This window comes from Propithecus coquereli, unplaced genomic scaffold, assembly GCF_000956105.1.
Source record: "Propithecus coquereli isolate 6110/MARCELLA unplaced genomic scaffold, Pcoq_1.0 Scaffold111, whole genome shotgun sequence".
NCBI classification, from domain to species: Eukaryota; Metazoa; Chordata; class Mammalia; order Primates; family Indriidae; genus Propithecus; species Propithecus coquereli.
This window is the reverse complement of record NW_012135081.1, coordinates 7,266,716-7,273,806: the sequence shown is the minus strand read 5'-3', so window position 1 is coordinate 7,273,806 and position 7,091 is coordinate 7,266,716.

The following is a 7,091-nucleotide window of genomic DNA, read 5'->3' as shown; positions in this document are numbered from 1 at the left end:
AAAAAAAAAAAAAAAAAAACAAAAAAAACTGAATTGCATAGAAATAGAAGTTCGGTTTCTAATACAATAAAAAGGATTACAAAGTTGGTTCTGTGTGGAGAACAGGTGAGATGGGAGAGCCTGGGGACACGCAGAGGAAGGAGCCCTCCTCAGAGGAGACTTAGGAAGGTGTAGCGTTATGGGGCAGATATATGAAAATAGAAAAATTAGCTGGGCGTGGTGGCGTGCACCTGTAATCCAAGCTACTCAGGAGGCTGAGCCAGGAGGATTGCTTGAGCCCAGGAGTTTGAGGTTGCCATGAGCTGGGCTGATGCCATGGCACTCTAGCCTGGGCAACAGAGCTACATGCTGTCTAAAAAGAAAAAAAAGAGTAATACAATGCATTTACTTATACCACAGATCTTATTGTATATAGGAGAATTTATACTGGAAAGAAAATTAGCAACAGCAACCATTTATAGGCTTTGGACAGAATGTTGGACAGAAATGGACTGTTGCCCAAACTTTATTCAACATCAGAGCATTCATATTGAAGAGTAACCCTACAAATGTAATGAGTTTAGAAAGACCTAAGAATATACCTAAGAAAATACCATAGAGTTCATACTGAAAGATACTTTCAGACGCAGTAAATGTGGAAAAGTGTTTAATCAAAAATCATGTCTAAATAAACACCAGATAATTTACACTAGGAAGTAGCAAGACACTAACACTTTCAAACATTACTCTAAATCAGAGTGTTGATTATAGAGAAGAATCCAAAGTCAAAATAATTAGATAATTGATTTGTATGTATGTTTAAAGGGAGCAGGAGATTGATTTTTTTGGAAAAGTGTAATTACATGCATTAAATTGATTTGTATGTATGTTTAAAAGGAGTAGGAGATTGATTTTTCTTTAGAGAAGTATAATTACATTCAATGTATACTTTCTTGGCATTGAAAAAATTTGAGATTTTTTGAAAAGCATATATTGTTGATGCAATTCAACTCTCAGTTGACTTGATGCTGTATCTTTATTCCTAGTGTTCATGTGGAAGCATGTTGTCAACTGTTGCTGCATCAGAGCTATGAGAGGCCTTTCTATATTAGGTGAACATCATTCATATACATTTTCATGGAAGATTAGGGACACCGAACTATAAGATGCATGAAGATGCCGGGCACGGTGGCTCACGCCTGTAATCCTAGCACTCTGGGAGGCCGAGGCGGGCGGATTGTTTGAGCTCAGGAGTTCAAAACCAGCCTGAGCAAGAGCGAGACCCCGTCTCTACTAAAAATAGAAAGAAATTAATTGGACAACTAAAAATATATAGAAAAAATTAGCCCAGCATGGTGGCACATGCCTGTAGTCCCAGCTACTCGGGAGGCTGAGGCAGGAGGATCGCTTGAGCCCAGGAGTTTGAGGTTGCTGTGAGCTAGGCTGACGCCACGGCACTCTAGCCCGGGCAACACAGTGAGACTCTGTCTCAAAAAAAAAAAAAAAGATGCATGAAGAAAATCTAAGTGGAGAGGCCCTTTGCGGTTGACTTATAGCAGTGTTGTAAGTTATGCAGGAGGTAGGTGTTCAGGGTAACAGTCTTCTACATTAAAGTAAGAGAGAAATATTTTGAATTTTAGAAATAAATTGTTTTACGAATTGCACATTAAAGGAAAAAATGCAGTGGAATTTGGAATGGTTTATTAAGACTGTGTGAATTTCATTTCTTTGAATAAATAAAAGAAAATTGTTTTTAAAACAATTTTATGTAAAATATATTTTATGATTCAATATTCACAGGTATTATTTTTAGAAAAAATATTTTTATTTTTAAAATAGATTTGGGAACTATTGTGTGTATTCTAATAAATTAAAAATGAATTTGTCTGTTAATAAATATTTCAAAAATTATTAATTATTTCAGCACCACCTTTCATTTGCAAAGATGTCCTGGTTTGGGCAATAAATTATTTGGTCACCCCATATTTGGGATCATATACCATTTTACATCTGTTTTTTTTTTTTCCAAGTAACATTATATCTTTAACATTTTCCCACATTCAAAAACTCTTCAAAACACCTCATTGAATTTTAGGATGTGCATGTTCCCCTCTCTGTGCTTGTCCTCATCCTTCCTTGATTTTGCTTCCTTCCTTCCATCTTCCTTGAAGAGTTTAAAATAAACAACTTGTCTTGAAAATCAAAGCTAGGGCTTTAAGATATTTCGCCATGTTAGGATCCGCTCCTTTCAATCCGATGAATTGGTGCTGGAAAATTGTTTACCTCCCTTCATTCCACAAATATTTACTGTGTTTATATCTGGCCAGGCCCAGGGCTGGGAACCCTGCAGGGCATATTGCTCTCCAGAATGTTATAATCTATAGTGGGAGAGAAGTCTGTGGATAGAAAACAGAAGGTAGCTCGAGAACAGTGTTGATGAAGGGGTACAGGACTCCACAGGAGAAGAAGGTCACCTGGGGCAGGTCATTCCAGAAGGTGGGGCTAGCATGTCCTAAGGATCAAGATTTGGATTATTATTTAAAACCATACTCCAGCTCCAAACCCTTATTTACCATGAATATAGGGAGACAACTGAATCAGAGATAGTGTTTTTATATTTTTATTCATTTACTCAACAAATCTCTATGTGCCAAATACTGGAAGGCTCCAGGGGAAACTGAAGTGGTCAAAATTTTACAGTCCAGTGGAAAAGATAGCTAAGTTACCCAACACTTCGATGACAGTGGGTTAAGTACTAGGGTAGACACACATCCTGATGTGCTATGACCAGGGAAGCAACTCGTCAGACTAAGAGGAAGAGAAGCGCCCCAACTCCCATCCCATCGTCTTCCCCAGGTGTCTTTCCCCTACTCTCTGAGAACAAGAACACCACACCAATTAGCAGACTGGTTGTCTGGCCTGCCAGAAATGTATTAAATATAAACATCCTCTCATCAGAAACATAATACAAGTTCTAGAAAACTCAAAAGTGTGGGTCCAAGCCCCCAGAGACAAACACCAACAATTAGGGTTATTTCTCCCTCTCTCTCTCTCTCTCTCTCTCTCTGTCTCACACAAACACACACACAAACGTGCGTGCATATGCATGAATGTATGTATACATATGTATATAAATTCATTTTTACAGAGGTTTAATATCATACAGCCTACTCTATATTTTTTACTTAATAATGTATCTTAGACACAGATTTCCATGTAGATAAGAAGTTGATGATTTAGAGATTTTGCTGAAGTAATCAACAGGAAGACCAATGTTTTGTTTATACTGTCCAGCAGATCTGAACAAATGTTTAGAGGCTACCAGCACTACAAAATAGTAGCCCAAGGGGGAAACTCACAAAGATGCATGGAAAGCTATCTCACTCTTTTAGTGAAACTGAAACTGCTTGTGAAAATTAGCATATTTCATATGTTTATTGGCCGTCGTGATTTTCTTTTCCTCTGTCCATTTTCTATGAAGATTTCTTTTGCTTATAAATGTATAGAAGTCCTAGTTCTTAATAAAGAAACCTTGTGGTTATCTATGATGCAAATATATCTCCCAGTCGGTGGCTTGTCTTTTTGCCCTAAATTAAGGTATATTTTGTTGTAGAGAAGTTCTTTATTTTATTTTGATCAAATTTAGCAATCTTCTTTATGATTGTGATTTTGTGTACCTTGTTTAAAGAGGCTTCCCTATCCTGAAGACACAGATACATTCTCAATGTTTTATTTTAAATGTCTTTAAGTTTTGCTTTTCACGTGTACTTATTTATTCCACTGAGGTTTGTTTCTGTGTGTGGTATGGAGTAGGTATCTAATTTTATTATTCTCCTTTAAAAAAAAAAAGCTATCCTATAGCCATTTATTATATCATATCTCCACCATCTCATAATGCTAGCTCTGTCATAGCAAGTGGCCATATATGTCTCAGCTCATCATTCTGTCCATCATACCAAAGTAAAGAGGTATCCCATGGAAGAAGAGGACCCAAGCCCCCAGTGGAAAGGCCAGCCTTTAGGCAATCTAAAGTATCTGTTTAACAAGAAGGGAACACAATGTTGATATTTTCACTAACCTTTCTTTGATTATTTGTTCCATCTATAGGATGGAGAGACAACTCTTAGTGAGTATTTCCCAGGTTATCTCCTCTACTGTTAATCTGTCTCGCTGCTGGGTTTGTCATCCTAAATCTCATTCGGTGCAAATATTTCCATATATGATTCCTGAATTTGTAGAAGCTGGTCTCTCAGATCACCTACAGGGTGCAACCAATAGCTCTGCACTCAGAGGTCCCACGTTTCTTTCTTACCCAGCCCTGTATCTTTACCATGGTATAAATAGGTATAAACCTTCCATCTAAAACATCGCCCCCATACAGCAGGAAGTAGCTCAACGACTACGTTGCCCGTCCTCCCATAGATACAGAAGGATAAAATTGACAGTGGGAAATACAGAACAGAGAGAACGGCCTAAAAAAGGGTAAAAATGTTTACACATTGTCTCTTTAAAACTTCCACCACTCTTTTTGGAAATTAAAACCTGTATCCCTGCCTCAGGCCAGTGATCCGGAGAAGCAGGGGAGTAACCTTTGTTCTTTATACCACAGGAGATGGCTCAACGGAATTGTCCAGGCAGAGGCCACAAGATTGTCTTTGCTGTAGATGGGACGGATCAGAATCATCAACTATAGTTAAACAGCAATAGCCTGAAGTTGAAAACCCTCCCTTTAAAAGCTCTGTATTTCTGCTTATAGTTAGGAAAATTAGTATTTTAAGACAGGAGTCTGACATTTTCCTCATTTGCCAGCAAATTAATAAATCTCCTTTTGCTTCTCTTAAAAAAGTAAAAGATATATATTTTCTGTCATATTTGTTCCTAGGTACCTTATATTTCTGCTGTTGCTATTGCAAGTGGTAACATTTTTTAAATTACAGTTCCTATATGATGTCTGAGATTTGCTTCAACACATAATGACAGTAATGGCTTTCTTTCTGATCAACTGAATAAAATGAGAATTCACGAGCCTATTCTTATAATAAATAAAAACTAAAAGGGGATGGAATGTCAATTCGTAAATGTATAATAGATGGAATGAGAGAGTTATAAATCACTGTTTGCAACCATCATAGTAATAACTGATTTAGATAAGAATCATTAATAATTCTAAAATTAGCTTCTTAAAGTTCAATGAGGGGCTGGGCGCGGTGGCTCACGCCTGTAATCCTAACAGTCTGGGAGGCCGAAGCAGGTGGATCGCTCAAGGTCAGGAGTTCGAGACCAGCCTGAGCAAGAGTGAGACCCCGTCTCTACCAAAAAAAATAGAAAGAAATGATCTGGACAACTAAAAAATTATATAGAGAGAAAAAATTAGCCAGGCATGGTGGCGCATGCCTGTATTCCCAGCTACTCGGGAGGCTGAGGCAGAAGGATTGCTTGAGCCCAGGAGTTTGAGGTTGCTGTGAGCTAGGCTAACGCCACAGCACTCCAGCCTGGACAACAAAGACTCTGTCTCAAAAAAAGTAAAGTATATGAATGAATGGTTTTTAGTATATTCAGAGTTGAGCAATCATCATCACGATTTAAATTTGGAATATTTCCATCATCCCCAAAAGAAACCCTGTACCCATTAGAGATCATTTCCATTTCTCACCAACCTCCACCCCCCCCCAGCTCAGGCAACTAGTAATCTATTTTCTGTCTCTATGGATTTGCCTTTTCTGGACATTTCATATAAATGGAATCATACATTGTGGTTCCTTGCAACTTGGCTTCCTTTACTGAGCAAAATGTTTTCAAGGTTCATCCATGTTAAAGCATGTATCAGTACTTCACTCCTTTTTTTTTTTTTTTTTTTTTTGTGAGTCTGCGTGTGTTTCTGTTGCTCGGGTGCCGTGGCGTCAGCCTAGCTCACAGCAACCTCAAACTCCTGGGCTCAAACAATTCTCCTGCCTCAGCCTTTCGAGTAGCTGGGACTACAGGCATGTGCCACCATGCCCGGCTAATTTTTTATATATATATATGTTTTTTTTTTAATTGTCCAGCTAATTTCTTTCTATTTTTAGTAGAGACGGGGTCTCGTTCTTGCCCAGGCTGGTCTTGAACTCCTGAGGTCAAATGATCCACCCGCCTCAGCCTCCCAGAATGCTAGGATTACAGGCGTGAGCTACCATGCCCAGCCACTTCACTCCTTTTGACTGCCAAATATTAATAACATTCCAACATATGGCTATATCACATTTTGTTCATCCATTCATCAGTTGATGGATATTTGGGTTATTTCCACTTTGGGGCTATTATGAATAATATGCTGGCAACTGTAAATTTTATTAAATCTGAATAACACAAATATAGTATTTCCTAGGAAAATTTAGCATCCAAGTTAAGAGATGCTGCAAGTGTAAAACACAAACCAATTTTCAAAGACTAAAAGAAAAAATAATATAAAATATCTTATTAATAACATTTTTATTTATAATAAATGTTGAGATGATAGTATTTTGGATATATTGATGAAATAAAATATATTATTAAAGTTAGTTTAATCTGTTTCTTTTTCCTTCTTTTAATATAGCTACTAGAAAATCTAAGATAACATATGTGGTTCTGATCATACATCTATCAGCACTGATCTAGATTATTCTGATCCATGGACAAATATATAAACCATTTCAATTCCTTTTAAATCAGAAAATACATATATCCTACCTTTTATGTATAGTCACTTCATAGTCAATTCTAGGTTCCCATTGATTTCTACAGTTAAACTACATGTACCCACAAAGGGAAAAATGTTCCCCAATAGCTGAAAACTTTAGATGAGGAGGAGCTTATAACAATGGCCACCTCTCTAGCACGTGGGGAACTGTAGATCCCCAACTGCATGAGTTCGGAAAGGCTCAGGCACTGTCTTGTCAGCCTTTCCCTAATCCAACTTCTCTCCCCTCTGTTGATGGTGACCCTCTTAGGCCTGGGGCACCCAGAAGACAGGCTCGAGGTTAAGAATCTTCTATCTGCACCTTCTCCTTTTCTCTGGCCTAGTATATCACCCAAAGCCAGTGACAGGACTGCTGCTATCCACTGCCTTTTTGTGAAATAGAAAAGAGAGCATC